Below are 17,246 nucleotides of genomic sequence, written 5' to 3'. Positions count from 1 at the left end.
CTTTTTGGCCATGGGCCACTGGGGTTGAGTTAGAAAGGTGTTCAGAATTAGAACCTAAGAAGTGGTAAAGAATGTGTTGTTTCACTCACGATATAGTCTCTAGAAGCTTCGGACATTTTCAAGTTAACCGAATCTAAGTTTTATCCCAACTTCCAAAACGTTAACAGAACAAGTTTAACTGTCATTGTACAAAATACAGTATCTGCGTGCAGCATGAGTTCCTATACGTGCTGTTCATGTTTTAATCCTACCATCCACCTCCTTTTGAAGGGCCACAATAGTAAAGAATGAGAAGGAAAACAGTTCATATTCCAGATGCCATTCATTCCATATTTATTTTTCTCAGTGTGGTTTCTTTTTTCCTCCTAAATGCACGCACAAGGCAGTTAGTAAAAAAAAAAAAAAAAAAAAAATGCCAGGAACAACAAAACCTCCCTCTTCAAATACCTCATTCTGCAGGAAGCTGCTCTAAACAATGAAAAAGGCTCCCTTCCCCCACCCCCAAGGTCCTCGTGGGACCCAGCAATTTCAAGTTTGAGCTGGCAGAGTCTTAAGAAATCCCCTCATTTAGGAGTTCTGGGGTCCCCTGCAAAGTGAACGTGACTTTTTTAAAGTATTATATATGTACTTTTTTTTTTTTTTCCAGGGAAGACAGTTCCTAGTTTTCATCAGATCCTGCAAGGAGTTGTCACCCTTCAAAAGTGAAGACTATTGATCCAGGCTAAGTGCCTCATGTTTCAGAGGTAGCAGTGAAGCCACAGAGAAGTCAGGAAACTTGCCACCGGCCAAAAGCCTGCTTAGGATGGAATTGACAATCAGACCAGTAGTTGAACGCTTTTCCCACTGCCCTGTAGCTTGAAAACTAAAACCCAAAAGCAGAATCCTGTGCTAAAACACGGTACAGACTTTATCTCTTTCACCCTTAAAACTGGAAAATTACAGAGTGTGGAATCTTTGCATTTAGGTCAAAAGGGCAAGAAAATCTGTATGCAAGTTCCCAACACGTAGCAAGCACTCTCTAAATGTAACTTCGAGCCTCACCTGACAAAGTGAGAACAGATGAACCTTAGCAGTACTGTCCATTTGGGCACGAAGGAAGAGCAGTCCCATGTTTACCCTTGCTGGACATTATTTTTCAAAAGCCTTTCAAAGCCATCTCTGTTCCTCTATCGCCCTTATCATTCTGGACTAAACAGATTTGAAGCAACAAAGGGAAAAAAACCAAGCCACTGAATGGCTGTACTCCTCCTTCCTTGTGTCTTCATCACTGCCTCCAGAAGTTGTCCAGCGACTCTCTGGCTTCAAACATTGTTTACTTTCATTTTCGCTGCTGTCATTAAGCAGGGCCTTTGGATGAAGGGCACAAAAACCCAGTCATCAGAAAGCCCTTCGGTGACATTAATCTGGAGGCCACACCATTACTGCAGCCTCACCGTGGTCTCTTCCAATCTTCCTGGCCTGGGCAGGAGTGACTGAATGTGTGTTACCTTGGAAACCATGCACGCTATAATTAGCCCTTGTTAATTGCCAAGTATTTAGCCACAGGCTGGGCTGGTACCTGAAAAGCAAAGTGCAAACTCCTGGACAGTGTTTCTCACCACTGGCTCCTCATTAATCTGAATCACAAGGACCTGGGGACAATTTGCTAAAGGCCAAATCCTAGTCCACATCCTATGGAAACTGAACCTCAGGAAGCAGGGCTCAGGCATGTCCTTGGTTGAATCTTTTGTTCGGTAAGGTTTGAGAATCTTTTTTTTTTTTTTTATCTAGGCGGGTGGGGAACAAGCATGGGCTTGTACTTGTGCGCAGGGAAGGGGCAGAGAGAAAAGAAGAGAGAGAATCCCGAGCAGGCTCCACACCTGCAGTGCAGAACCCCAGGGTGGGACTCAAACCCACAAACCATGATATCAAGGCCTGAGCCCTAGTTGGATGTTTAACCAACTGAGCCACCCAGGCACCCGGAGCTTTGAGAATCTTTTTCTTTGTTTTTTAATTTTTTTTTAACGTTTATTTATTTTTGAGACAGAGAGAGACAGAGCATGAACAGGGGAGGGTCAGAGAGAGGGAGACACAGAATCTGAAACAGGCTCCAGGCTCTGAGCTGTCAGCACAGAGCCCGGCGCAGGGCTCGAACTCACGGACCGTGAGATCATGACCTGAGCCGAAGTCAGACGCTTAACCGACCGAGCCACCCAGGCGCCCCGAGAATCTTGAAGTAAGGTAGATGAGGCAGGGAATACACTCATCAAAGTTATGCTGCATCATTTAACAACCCTTTTTTGTGTCAATGCAAACCACCTTTTGATGAATCCAAGTAGAAATAACGATAATCAGATATTCCCCAACTGCCACTGGCTCACAGTTCTCCCAAAAATGGCAGTCATCCTTTGAGTTCAATTCCTTCCATCTTTGGGTGAAGTGCTAATAACCAAGGAAAGAAGCCCAATCTATGCAAGAGGAAAGGGAGAAAGGGAAGACAAGGTTTTCAAAGGCCACAAACTGTGTAGCCCACCAAGGTGGAACCACCCAAAGCATTCCTTCAGTTCTGGAACACAATGTCTTAGGCAATGGTGGGTAAGACTATTATTTGAGCTCATTAAGTTTTTTGTGGGTGTTGTGCTTTTTCTTGTGTGTTTTTCTTTGACTTTTTTTTTTTTTTTTTTAGCATGGCAATGAGAACATGCAAACTCTTATTTGAAGAGGATTAAGTAAATAAAGCACTTAATTCTAAAAATTCCCAGAGGCAGGCAGATATTAGCTGTGAAATGAATGTCTTCCTGGAGTCATGGGTCTGGGTGTGTGATAGCTGGGTGGTCCATAGGTACAACTTCCAGATGATAGAGATAGGGATCAAGGGTAAAGAGGTTCTGGAAGCCTACAGAATAGTAATTTTAGACACAGGAACTGTAGCTGCGGAGAGGGGGTAATGATAGTAATAGGTCACTGTCTTCCTGGTATTCACAAGAGGATCTAACATCTGGAAGTCATGACTACTGGTAGTAACCTGCCCCTGACAGGGTGCTGGGTTCTGTCTGCCCCAGCACCTTCTCTTTCCCAAGAAGACCCACAAGTAAATCAGGGACTTGCCTTCCTTGGGTCAGCTGGAATCTTACTGCTCCAATTCCCAAATCCAGACTTCCAAAGCTCAGATTGGGTTATAGCCTATCTTGAGCACAAGTGATATCTATCAGTAGATCTAGGCTACACTGATAGCCGTCCTTGGACAAGTCACTTAATCAAGACGACTTACTTCAAAAGGGCTGCAGTGAAGCTTAATTAACTGTGCACCAGCCTAATTTGGATAGTACAAAAAGGAGGCGACATGTGACACATATATGGGAAAAACTGTAAGTACTCCCGTTTCAAGAATAAAGCACATCCCACTCACCAAGCAGAAATATTCATTTACTAACATTTGCTTGTCACTGGAACATGGCTCCCATTGCTATCACCAGTCATCAAATCACATCAAGTCAACTGATGAGGACGAACAGTGCAGGGACACACAGACTTACTACCTTCTCATCTGAAAGACTGCATCCAACAAACAGGCTTTATTAATCCATGTTCCCTTTAAAGCTCTCAATCAAAGCTTCACCGGAGGTACCTTTATCTGCTAATTCTAGCCTGAATCAAGAAACCTTGGTATGAGCCTATAGAGCTTTATTATGAATGTTAGACTTCTTTATTAAAAATAAGTCAGAACAAATATGGAGTTTCCTTTTGGGGAGATGAAGTCTTCTAAATCTGTTGTCATGATGACTCCATAACCTGTGAACATACCAAAACCATTCAATTATACATTTCAAGTGGGTTAACAGAAAAGACTGTGAGTTCTATCTCAACAAAGCACACCTTACTAATCTCCACTACCTTCTCCAATCCTTAGAGTTAGGAAAATTCCAGGTTAGAAATCTCTGGACTGAACTGAAAGAGAACTTCAAAGGAACAAGGGTTAACCAGCAATACCCATAACACTAAAATGTGGCTGCTCCTAGATGTTCTTTATTTAGCTATTTCTCTACCACAACCCACCCAACTGAAGTGGTCAGAAAGACGTTCCTCTATTTTCCAGCTACGTCTACTCCCACTCACTCCCACCCCCACATATGACCCAGGGATTATTTCATAAGGCGATGTTGCCAATTACATCAGCATAGGAGAGTCCTCTTGGAGCCCCAGCCAGTATTCTATTTCCATAATCACAAGTGAGACTCAGAAATCTGTAATTTTTTTTTAAACTCCTCGGGTGATTTGGATGCTCAACGAGATTGGGGAAACACTGTCCTAGACTCAGTGATATTATACCTATAACTGACACTTTCATTAAAAAAATAAACTAGAGGGGCACCTGGGTGGCTCAGTCTGTTAAGCATCTAATCTGACGTCGGCTCAGGTCATGATCTCATGATTTGTGAGTTCAAGCCCAGCGTCTGTACTGACAGCTCAGAGCCTGGAGCCTGCTTCGGAATCTGTGTCTCCCTTTCTCTCTGCTCCTTCCTCACTCACGCTCTGCCTCTCTCAAAAATAAACAGATGTTAAAAAAAAATTTTTTTTAATAAACTGGAGACATTATACAAGTAGGTATGTGTTCACTGAATGTGTCTGAATCTTTCACAATACTGGGGTGTGCAGCAGGAGGGTGTGGAAGGGAGCCCTCTGTATTCGAAATCCTACAAGAGCAGCTAGCTGGCTACCCATGGCCACCAGGAGCAATATTAACTCGCAAAGGCAACTGGCAGCTGGACACACATGTATGTTTTCCTGGATCCCAAGAAAACATCCGCATCTAAGGCACCATACCATAGGGTTCAAGGGCAGTGGTTTAAAATTGTTCCCTCTGAATCACTGCAACATTAGAGAAGCAGAATAAATAACAATGTCGTGTGCCTAATTATTCCTCCCATCATGGAATGTGGAGATACTTCTATGAATCCTTAGCAACACTGCAACACTAATGCACACCCCAGATGGGCCTCAGGGGGTTTTCTGAGGAACACTGGGCTTAAAATCCCCAGCACTGAACAATGCATTGAAACAAATGTAAGGAACTAAAATTAAAATACTTCTCTCCTGGCCAGCACCTACCTCTTCTCCCTTAAGTACTTGTTTCCTCAGACAATAATCTCTCTGCAACAAAGATGGAATTTTAACCAAAAGCTGTATAAACACTCAATTCTCTCAATCTGGCAAAACAAATACATTCTGCAAAAGGTCTCTCCAGATCAACTTTCCCAGTAAGTTGATGCTGACAACACAGCACCTCATGCTATCCAAACTGCTCCTGGGGTTAGAAGCTACAAGTCTCTGCCTGTGTCCAGGACTAGGTCACTATTTCTGGAATAAAGAACATCAAATGGGAACCAGAGGTCAGTAAGTCCTGTTCCCTTTCACCTGATTTTATCCACAGCTGACATGTTCTTATCTCAGTAAGATAGGATTTTAAACATACGTTTAGGTTATGAGAACTCTCAGCAGACACTATGGAGGACTCAAAACTGACCAAGGGTGCGACAGCTAATAATTAGGTGTCAAATACTGCAGGAATTCAAAGAGTGGAAATCTTAGAGGCCTGGGAAAAATCAGAGAAGTCTTTACTGCAGGGGCAGGGATGTAACTGGCCTTAAAGGAAACTCAGGATTTGGGCAACCTGATGAAGAAAGGCCATCTTGTCTAACCTTTCCCACAAGACGGGGCATGTCCACCTTAGATTTTCTAGGCAAAGGTCAGACACTGGTCTGATCTCTTTAAGCAGTCCTAGAAGCTTCTCTCAGGGGGTTGCGTAGGCATGGTGGGAATCATTGCAATGCTCCTTCCAAAGAAGGACCTTCCCCCAATCTCCACAAGCTCCGACCCTTTTACAACCTGGACGTGAGTGAGGGGTGCAAGAGTCCCGTTACCAGTTTTCAGCAAATTTGAAAATGTGCATCTCAGGCTGCTTACTTATTTTAGGGTGGAGGGTTTTCCCAGTAGGATTTTCATTTTGCTTCCACTTGGACACTGGCCATCAGCATACAATCAGTAAATGTTTCGCAAATGTATGTGTGGAACAAAGACATAGGTTAGGCGCCCGACTAGCCAACAGACTTCACCTTTGACCTCAGCAAAGCTCTCTTTGGTCCCAAAGGCACTGGGTTAGCTGCACTGGAATCCGAGGAAAGGCAATATGATTAGATTTCACCATGTACATAAGAAAGCACTAACGTAAAACAAACAACAACAACAACAACAAAAAACCATTTGGTCAATGAAGTCTTACTAGGTTGCCCTTTTTTCTGTCCTGCCTGCCCTCTTCTCTGGGTCACACTCCATATCCAGCACCTCCCCAGCCACATACTTGAGCTCAGCCATGAGAACCACCCATTTTGAATAAAGGAATGTAAGAGTCAACAGAGAGCAAGGACCATCAGGTAGAACCCTGGGGGCAAGTTCTCAGAATAGAGATTTTACCAGCCCCATAGGAGAGAGCTATGGGTCAGGCCAAGGAGTCCCCCCAGATCAACACGCCTGCTCTGTTACTTTGCGTGAGATTCTACCACTTCTAGTCAAGGAACTTCTCAATAAGGAAAAAGTCCATCCCAAATGGGTCCAAGCCTTCAACTCTAACTTCATCCCAAACGGGTCCAAGCCTTCAACTCTAACTTCAGCAAGACTCTCTCTATAGTCAACACTCAATGTTCACTATGGCTGAGCAAATGAATGGTGGAGGAATGAATGAATGCATAGGCACTAAGTGCTAAGTTGGAAACACAAAGATACAAAAGATATTTCATTCCAAAGCAAGTGGCCAGTATAAGATGCAGATTTCCAAAGGATTTAGCCAAAAAAAAGAACTCTTGAAGCCCTTACATCTGTGTGTGGCGACTGGAGAGTCTCTTTCTCTGGGATGAACTAGACACTGATCTCCCCCTACTGTGCCCACTCTACCCCCAGTTTTGCCACAGAAACCCTGGGGAGACCAGCAGCCCTGACAGCTAGATGAAGCAGCGAGCCACCAGGAGAAAGTGAGGAAAGAGATCTTTTCTTTTAAATCATAGTTGAACTTTTTATTATTATTTAAGTTCAACATTCTAAGTTCTAAATAAAGGGTATTTAGCAGGGGTGAAGGGTGGGTGAAATGGGTGAAGGGGATCAAGAGGTCAAACCAGGGTCAAACTTCCAGTTCTAAAATAAGTTGTTGAGGACGTAAGGTACAGCATGGGGACTATAGTTAATAACATCGTGTTGCATATTTGAAAGTTGCTAAGAAAGTCCATCTTAAAAGTATTTTGTAACTACCCATGGTGAAGGGACATTAAAGAAAGCTGCTTTATGATTACATCTTAGGAGGCATATTTATTCAGCAAACCAGATACATATGAATAAATAAATGAATGAGCAAACAAGCAACTTTTACTGGGCATTAATTACCGGCTAGGTGCTTTCATATAGTATTCTTTCTTACGAACTAAGGTGCAGGTTTGTTAAATGATTACTCAGATGATAAGGAAGAGAAAGTTTAGGGGGAAAAAAGACAAAAGCAATAGTTTCATTTTGGCAGTGGATCCTAATACTCTAATATTTCACTTTTTTTCCCCCAAGAAAATAAATGACCGCATTCTTTTTAAATTGTAAACGTCTTTCAGATAGCGTATCATAGTAATCATGTGATAAAACTCTCTTGAGAACATTAATCTCCTTCAATAAATTCACAACTTGCCTTTATCCAGAGGACAACACTTCTCTTGTGAAACAAATACATCATTCTTCCTTAAAAATAAAACCTGCCATCAACCAGAACCGATCTAGGTCCATGAATCAGTTGGGGCCAGCAGCACGGATACAAAAGTGGCCAGCGCTCTGGCAACATTACTATCTCGTCTGTCAAATCTGCTACTCACATGCTCCAATAAGCCTACCAAAGAAAAGCCCCAAGGTTACCTCATGCCCTAAATCCATCCAATTTAAAAAGCATGGGCTTAATCAAGACAAACTACTTCTGGAATACAAAAATCATCCTAAGACTAAGAAATTCCATGTGATTATCCCTCATGTTGAGACTATTTTTAGATCCCCAAAATGCCTTTCCAATTCTGCATTTTCTTGATCTTTGATGTTGATGTCAATAGCACCGTCTAAACATACTGCTGTGTTCATCTTTCCAGAAAAAAAAAAAAAAAAAAAAAAGATGCCCCGCGCAGAGCTAATAATCAAGTCGAAATGGCAAGGCACATGTGCCATGAACTTAAGCTTCTTCCTCCCAGTCTACTCCTTTGGCCTCACCCATCTTGAAACCCAAAAGAACCAATTGAGTTTAAAAATACAGATCCAGGGGGCGCCTGGGTGGCTCAGTCAGTTAAGTGTCTGGCTCTTGATTTCGGCTCCGGTCATGGTCTCTCTTTGGGGAGATCGAGCCCCACGGTGGGCTCTGTGCTGACCATGCAGAGCCTACTTGGGATTCTCTTTCTCTCCCTCTCAGCCTCTCCCCCGCTCTCTTTCTCTCTCAAAATAAACTTATATACACACATGTATACATTTTATATATGTATATGTATATATATGTATATGTATATATATGTATATGTATATATATGTATATGTATATATATGTATATATATATATATGTATATATATATATATATATATATATAATCTCCATCCAATACTCAAACATTACTGGTGAACATATAAAATGTGGAAAACAAAAAGCCACCATGGAAAGCAGTTTTTACGAAGCTAAATATAAACTTACCATACAACCCAGCAATTCCACTCCTGCGGGATCTTGCCAAGAGAAATGAAAACATATGTCCACACAAAGATTTGTACACAAATGTTGATAGCAGTATTCATAGTTGAAAAACAAGTGGAAACTACTGAAATAGCTATCAGCTAGGTAAACAAAGTATGGCATTCCAACACGAAGGAATAATACTATCGAGTACTAAAAAGGAACAAAGTATCAGTACATGTTGCACCATGGATGGAACTCAAAACCATCGTGCTAAGTGATGGTCAGACATAGAAGACCACACATTATAAGATTCCATTTGTAGGACATGTCTAAAAAAGGCAAATTTATAGAGACCAAGTGGCTTAGTGGTTGCCTGGGGCTGGAAGTGGTAACAGATTGCAAATGGGCATGAGGGATCTTTTTGGGGTGAGGGAAAGGTTTTAAAACTGGATTCTGGTAATGGCTGTACAACAATAAGCTTCCAAAATTATTAAACTGTAGGTTAAAATTGGTAAATTTTATGAAATATACTCATGGGTCAATGAAGCCGGTTTTTTAACTATCAAATACATAAAGTGAAAAAGGGGGCCATCTGCCAAGTTAGGTAGTGAAAAATGTCTTTAGAGGAAGTGAGAGGGTAGGGTTCCATTTATGGTTATATTTAATTCTTGTTTTTACGCTAGAAAAACTTAATTGTCAAACATTGGCTTACCGCAGATTTCATCGGCTCTCTTACTTTCAAAATGCGGAGGACTTGGACTCCACATTCTGGAATGTTGGAAATGTCATTACAGAGATCACAATGGTTTTGTTTGGACTGTTCAATTTCTTTACCCATATATCCAGGGCCTCAAATACTTTTCAGAACAAGGGAAAAATATGTTAATAACTCAGATTCCATGTCTTAGGGCCCAGGAGCAGGACTAGAGGGTAGATGCAGAACACAAAAATTATTTCTGCTGCCCAACGGTCATGTTTGGACATTACTTGAACATCGTGCGTTCAAAAAAGAATGTTCCTCATCTCGGTCCAACAGGGGTGGCGGGGGCTGCTCACTTGAAGGCAGGGCTCATTTCCTTTGACATAATGGGGTTACTTTGCGTGCTGCAGTGCCCTGCCTTCTTCTGACAACCGCACCCCACCTCCTTTAAAAAAAAAAAAAAAATCCCTCCAAGGTGTCACCCTCCTCCGACCTGGCTGTATTCTGACCATGGGTGCTCCCTGAGAGATGGGAATGTGTCTTCAGCAAGGCTACTAGGAGATTCTCCCTGGGATTTCAGGAGGAGGGTAGAGGTAGGGGACAGGGGAGGGAGGGAAGAGGGAGGAAAAGGAAGGGAGACAGGAAGGGAATGAAAGGGGGTGACAGAGAAGGAGGGAGAGACCTTCCTCTCTGGTGGAGAAATGGGAAAGCATGGGCCTGGCAGCAGCCCCAGCCGGGTACAGAGAGCTGGTTTGAGAAAAGAACCAAAAAGGGCCCTGGGTCCAGGGATCCCTGAGGGCCTGAAGGGGCTTCTACCCTTTGAGCACAGGATTTGGGGTCACATGAGTCAGGACACTCTCCTTGTAGCCCAAGCTGGGTGTCTGTCAAAGAGACAAATCCTCATAGTGGGTCTTGCTCAGGCTGTCATCTCGGATGCCACAGTAAAAGAGGACCTAGAACTTCAACATTTCTGTCTGATCACCTCCTTTCTGAAGTCAGGCGCTAAATTCACTTCAGGGACCTCCAGAAGCGAAATACACACTCTTTGGAGTCAAACTGGGCTGAACACAACAGATGACCTACAATGTCCCCTGTTGAACCCACAGGTAAGGAAGAGCAATTTTATCATTCACTCCTTTGGCTATCAGCTGCTCCCTGGTGTATTCTGCCCCAGGCAGCAGGCCCTGGCTCACCCCCACCCCATGTACTCCATGCTGTATTCACCTCCAACACTGCAATCACCCCAGAAGACCTCTGCAGCAGGCCCAGCCTGGGTCTTTGGGCTATTTCCATTCCGAAAGGCTGTGCTGCTCTTTGATTCTTCTACAGGAACCAGCCAACAATGAAAAGAATCACAATTAACTGGACACGAATAGCATTAGACTATTTTAAAACCCTCATGAAATAAAAAGCCACCGTAACTGCTGGGTCCAAGAGGGACCCCGTGCTGCCAATGAGGTGCACCTGACCTCCTCTGCTCCACGGGGGACCTGGCCGCACAGAGCTGAGGGGGACTGGGGAGGGAGACCGGGAAGCTGCTCGGAGCTGAGGCTAAGGAGGAATAAGGAAAACCTTGAGGCTAGGTGGGAACAAGGGGAAAGGAGCAGGGCGCTGGGGCGGCTCAGCTGGACCAGGAGGCCTCGGGGCGCAAGGATAATCCTCCAGGCAGTTAATCCTTGAATATCGCTGAAGATGGGATATGCAAACATGCTGCCAATCACCCCAATTTATTCTAAACAAGACACCTGGAAGAGAAGCCTAATAGGGTGGCTCAATCTAGGCACCATACCCCAGGGGCTATGCGAGCCTGGATCTGCCACACCCCTGCCCTGGCAGTGTGCAAGAAGAGCCTCTCCAGCTTTTTCCCATTAGAAGCCCCAGCCTGTGCCGTGCCTGTGCCAGATGGGGGCCCTAGAACCACCTGCCTAGTGAAGACAAACTATTAACTGAATGCGAAACCCTGGCCCTTCTATCAATTTCCGACCACTTTCTGTGTTTAGGGATAAGAAGCAAACAGCTTTCACATGAAAGATGGGAACACTTCCATCAACGGTAACAAAGATGAAACATTTTTCCCCCCACGCCCCAGACATCCACAGACCAACATGCCTTATATGTGACACCAGGAGGGTTTACAGGGTAAAAATATCACGGCTAGGCAAGAACTTGTAATTTAAGGAGAAAAAGAAGAAACCTATGCTGTTTTATTTATTCTTAGGCACTGAATCCCAACTACTGGCCAAGTACATAGGGGTAGAAATGTGGCTCATACACCATCCTGCCTGCAAGAGGGGAAAAAAATAAATAAAAAAATAAAGGTCTATGTAGATCAATGCACTTGCACAGAAGCACAGACATACAGATTTGTACATCCAACACAAAATATCCATTATAGCACATGTAATCAGTTTTTTATTTACCTCTAAAGAAATGCTGAAAGCTAAGGGCAAAATCCCAGATAACTGGGTAAAGACACAGGGAAGCTGAAATGTGTTTACTGAAGGCATTCCAGGTGTCAGGTGTGCTAAGGTCACAGGATCCACAAAATGACATATTGTTAGATCAGTGCTGTCCAATACATGTGACTACCGAGCATCTGAAATGTGACTAGTGCACACTGGTGTGCCCTGTAAGTGGAAAACACACAACACATTTCAAGGACTCACTAGGAAAAACAAATGTCAACTATGTCATCAGTAAGTTTTACATTGAATGCATATTGATAACATTCTGGACACACCAGGTCAAATAAAATATATCATTACAATTAATTTCATTTGCTTCCTTTGCTACTAGAAAACTCAAAATGACCTACGTGGCTTGTATTTGTGGCTCGCTTATGTTTCTGTTGGGTAGCGAGGACTGAAGATTTTCCCTTCAAAACACTGCGATGGCACATCCACTCAGTGACAGCAGCACCTTATTACTACTACTAAGGCAGGCAGAAAATTAAGCAGAAAATGTCTATGTTACCATGTCACGTTTAAGGTGCACTTAATACCATAAACTCTTACAACTCAGGTCTGGCCAATACTCCAAGTTCATGATAAAGAATGCTGTACATTAAAAGATTCACTCTGTCACATGCAGGAGAAAGAAAGATGGTCCAACTGCTTCACTTCACTCCAGACTGCCGGACCTCTGCACACACAACTGGTACTCTGTTCCATGCAGTTCAGAACATAGATTTTTGTCTAGCAACAGCTGGACGATTTTCCAAAGCCTTCCATAGGGAATTTCACTTCCTCATCAGTTTGTTCTAAGTGCCACGGACTTGGCTTTCACCGCAATCCAGGTTCTGTGCCTGGATTAGGACCGAAACAGCACGAGTTGTCTTGTGGAACTTGAGGAACTTGTTGATGCAATTTGTTAGAACAGCGGCAGGTAGAACCATAATGGCCAGTCTACCAGCACTTCTTTCAGGGTAGGTGATAAAGGGGCACCTGGATGGCTCAGCTGGTTAAGCGTCCGACTTCGGCTCAGGTCATGATCTCACAGTTCAGGAGTTCGAGCCCAGCATCTGGCTCTGTGCTGACAGCTCAGAGCCTGGAGGTTGCTTCCAATTCTGTCTCTCTCTCTCTCTCTCTCTGCCCACCCGCCCCCCACGCTTGTCTCTCTCTCAAAAATAAACAAACATTTAAAAACAAATTAAAGGTAGGTTGATAAAGAACATGATTAACATTAGCAATTAGAGTAACAGCCACAATAGTGGTCATTTACTCAAAATGATTACCTTGTAAAATTTTATTTTACTTTGCAAAAAAATGTTTTTTGACTAATTATAAATGAGTATTTTCTCATTTAATGCTTTTACCACTTTGGAATTAGATGCTGTCATCAGATTAGGAAACTGCCATCCAGAAAGTTGATTTTGCCAAAGTGGCACAGTTTATAAATGAAGGAAGTTGGATTTAAACTCAGCTTCCCGGCCCAAAGCAGGTCACTGGGCTGCATATGAAATGCAGCACTAATAATAATTGTCAAACAACAACAACAACAAAGTCTGGCCAACAGACCAACCTTTTTACTACTTAAAAAAAAAAAATAGTTGCCTTTAAAGATGGAACAGTGCTCAGATCTGCTGCTGCCACATACGGAGCTCCTTCTAAGAAGTCTGAGTGGAGCAACTTGAAAAAGGCTGTTTTTTTCTTCTGGCTGTTTGCCCTCACTCACACACCCCTGCCTCATTCCAGGGGAGGGTAGCATTTTTACTTCTTTGTCTTCTTCATTTGCAGAGCATATGTGTGACAAGAAAATTTAAGGAACTCACCAGTCAAAAATCCCTTTTCCATATAGCTTTGCTAAAGATACCAAGTCAGTAACAGTGAAAATGTAAAGACGATTACAGACCAGTGACGTGGCTATCTTTATACTCCACTGAGCTGGGAAACTACAGATTTGGGTGGAGGTTTCCACGTTTTGGTAACAATTTGAAAAAGTAGAACTTCTAGATACTTAGACGCGTCCTTGTGATTACAGCATTTCTGCTCCTTAAGAAATTATTCTAATATCCTGTGTAACAGCTCTTGCCAAGGTATAAAAAAATGAAATATTACAATTCTTCAGAACTAAAAGCACCAAGAGTATAATCAAAGTGGAATCCTAGGGGCGCCTGGGTGGCTCAGTCGGTTGGGCGTCCGACTTCGGCTCGGGTCATGATCTCGCGGTCTGTGAGTTCGAGCCCCACATCGGGCTCTGGGCTGACAGCTCAGAGCCTGGAGCCTGTTTCGGATTCTGTGTCTCCCTCTCTCTCTGACCCTCCCCTGCACATGCTCTGTCTCTGTCTCAAAAATAAATAAAACGTTAAAAAAAAAAATTTAAAAAAAGAAGTGGCATCCTAAAACACATCGCCCGACCAGACAGGAATGGGGCAGAGAGTACAGGTGTTATTTGTTATTTGTTATTTGAAGCACCCGCAACCCCCGGCAGGCGGCCACCCGAGCCTGAAGCAGATATCACCAGGATAGGGTGAGCCACTCTTTCTGTTTTCCCTTGCCACCTTGGATATAAACACCCGCTTGCCAGGTAGGGAGAATAGAATGCGCTTTGTTCCAAGGGGTATGCACTTAAAATAATCAGGAGCGGTTTTAAAGAAGAGGAAGAAAGCAAGCTTGTTGCCAAACAAGACACTAACAGCAACACAGCCATCAACAGATTGGCCCCGAGACAGACAAGGAGGGGAGTCATTTTGAGGAAATCTCTTTCTGGCTTTCGGAGGCTCTGGGGGAAAATAATAGAGAAAGTAAACAAATGGCACACGAAACATGGCATAAAGTGGTATAACACAGAAAGAAACTAATTAGAGGATTTGGTCAAGATTGCTGGATGGGGGTATACATAAGGTTAGTGGCAGAAAGGAGTTTCTTCTTAAAAGATCTCCTAGGAAATCCTGAACGGTATACAGGATTGGTCATAGTTTCTCTGCCTATATTTTAAATAGTTTTTCCCAACTTACAAAAAGCTCACAGGAAGGAAATGTGAAACTTTTGTTTAATCAGGAGAGAGACAGAATATAGCTTCACCTCTTCCCCACACGCCCTTCTCCAATCTAAGTCCACAAATACAAAGATCAAGAAGGTTCTGAGAGCATTCGAAGCATTGCCCCCATCATAAATGTGGATTGGGTGGCCCTGAAAGAAGATTCAACTGGAGAGAATGGCTGCTCACCACCACCCAGCCCTGCATGAGGATCTCCTGACGAGGCTGACCCAGGACCTCAGGGCCCCTTCGATGCTTCCTAGGGCCCCAGCATATGTTTATGCCCAGGCCCTAGCTTGCATTTTAATTTTGGCTGCCTTCTACGGAAGGAAAAGGCAACGCACTGTCCATAAAGTTTGGCTCACAAGTTCCCACATCCTCTGGGCGGCCGGGAAGAGACCACGCCAAGCAGTGAAGTGACTACCGGTCATAATCATCCAGGGCAAGTTAGTGCTCTCCATTTTTGAAAAATGATCAATCGCCAACATGTCAACTTTCATAGGAGGAGATGGTCAAGTTAAATGAGCAGTCTTGTCCAATTAAGAGACTCAGCACAGAAGTTAACTCACTGGAAAAGCTTGACAAATATTTGTTCATGTGATTCTTGCTCAGCAGTATGCTAAGGGACTGGGTTCTGGTACCTTCTGACCTTCATGTCCCTGCTCAATGCCATCTGCCTCCCGGGATTCCCACCGGAATCCAACCCAGCTTGTCCAAGTCTACACCAGTCTTCTTCGTGGGCATCAAGTAATTAGCTACATATAGGACTCCTAAGGTCACGGTCTACATCACAGAGACAAAAGTACAACATTTAGGGGGCGCCTGGGTGGCTCAGTCGGTTAAGCGTCCGACTTCAGCTCAGGTCACGATCTCGCAGTCTGTGAGTTCGAGCCCCGCGTCGGGCTCTGGGCTGATGGCTCAAGAGCCTGGAGCCTGCTTCCGATTCTGTGTCTCCCCCTCTCTCTCTCCCCCGTTCATGCTGTGTCTCTCTCTGTCTCAAAAATAAATAAACGTTAAAAAAAAAAAAAAAAAAAAAGTACAACATTTAGAAGCCCTGTGCTACGAGCAGCCAGAATGGAGGTTCATCTGGCTCTGCCTCTTAATGTGCCACCTTCTAAGGGGTCATTTCACTTCCCCAGGCCCCAATCCAGCTGTGAAAGGAGTTCTCCCACCACTTTATCCCAACCATAGTCTGCCCTGTATTATAGTGGACTGCAAATGGGTTAACCTGGTTAAAACTGTAAGCTCCTTGAAGGCAGGTATCATCCTTCACGTACGAATCTTCTAACACTCAGTGATTCTATCAACATGGACTGCTCACAGTCCATGTGACAATGAAGAAGACCAGCCTGGACCTCCAAAAGCCGACAGCCAGGAGCACAGTGCCTGGTGCACCAAAGGAGCTCAATTCAATTAAACTGACTCATAGAGGCTGCATTGCTTGCCCTGTAACAGGCAGGTATGTTATCCCCTTTGGCCCGATTTTGACTAAAGAGACCGATGATGTCACCTAAGGTGAACAGTGACAGAATAAGCTCCCTGCATGGGGCTAACAATGGCAGTATCTGCTCCAGTGTCTGCTACCTCCCACAGAAGGACGACTCTCTGGGAGCACAGGCAGCCAGCTGAGGGTCAGCTCCCTGTCTTCCTCAGGTTTTCTGGAGGAAGCCCCATCAGGCTGGGAGGCCAAGATGAGCAGACAGACAGTGTGTTGGGAACATTTCCTCCACTGGACTGAGCAAAGATTTATCCCGTGAGCTGGGGAGTAGCATTAGGTGTGGCCCAGGGACATCTTAGTTCCATACTGCCACAGCAAGGGAGGGAGGTGCTGTCCCCGGAAAGCAGAAGACCATCCAGACCCAACACTAGACCAAGAAATAGGTGGTCCTTGGGGTGAGAAACTCAAGACGCTCCTTAGAATTTATCAGAGCTCTGTGATATAGTCAGACTACTGATCCACTCATTACTTCTGAATAGCATTTTATTGCATCCAGTCCAAACAGTTCCTAAAAATGGTCAGTGGCATGTCAACTGGTCGGCATAGCAACCAGTGACTGGTTTTCCGACTGAAGGTGTAATTCTTTCCACTCACGTATGACAGGTTATCAGGTCTGGGGATAGTGGCACATGATAGAAAATAAACCCTTGTAATTATACTCTTGATCCCTAAGAGGTAGCTGTTAAAGGTAAACAGCACAAATTCGATAGTGGTTTTCTAGGTGCTTTCAACAGATCTTGAGATTTTTGCTTTTTTTTTTAAGTTTATTTTGAGAGAAAGAGGAGAGAGCACAAGTGGGGGAGGAGCAGAGAGAGAGAGGAAGAGAGAGAGGAAGAGAGAGAGGAAGAGAGAGAGG

The 17,246-nt window shown here is 43.9% G+C and overlaps 1 protein-coding gene across 2 annotated transcripts in view; it reads right to left on the bottom strand.

The window, feature by feature from the left end:
• RAI14 (retinoic acid induced 14) overlaps positions 1-17,246 on the bottom strand; it is a 142,303-nt gene that overhangs the window by 118,454 nt on the left and 6,603 nt on the right. Inside the window, exon 1 of one of the 2 annotated variants that reach the window (XM_040495047.1) lies at positions 9,427-9,445. The exons of the other annotated variant lie outside the window; for it this stretch is intronic. The gene's annotated coding sequence lies outside the window, so the exon portion shown is untranslated. Of the gene's footprint in view, positions 1-9,426; positions 9,446-17,246 lie in introns of those variants that run through there. 2 annotated transcript variants of the gene reach the window in all.

Source organism: Herpailurus yagouaroundi, unplaced genomic scaffold (genome assembly GCF_014898765.1).
Source record: "Herpailurus yagouaroundi ecotype Mexico unplaced genomic scaffold, PumYag 29, whole genome shotgun sequence".
NCBI classification, from domain to species: Eukaryota; Metazoa; Chordata; class Mammalia; order Carnivora; family Felidae; genus Herpailurus; species Herpailurus yagouaroundi.
The sequence above is the reverse complement of the archived record's forward strand: the minus strand, read 5'-3'. Positions and strand labels throughout refer to the sequence as shown.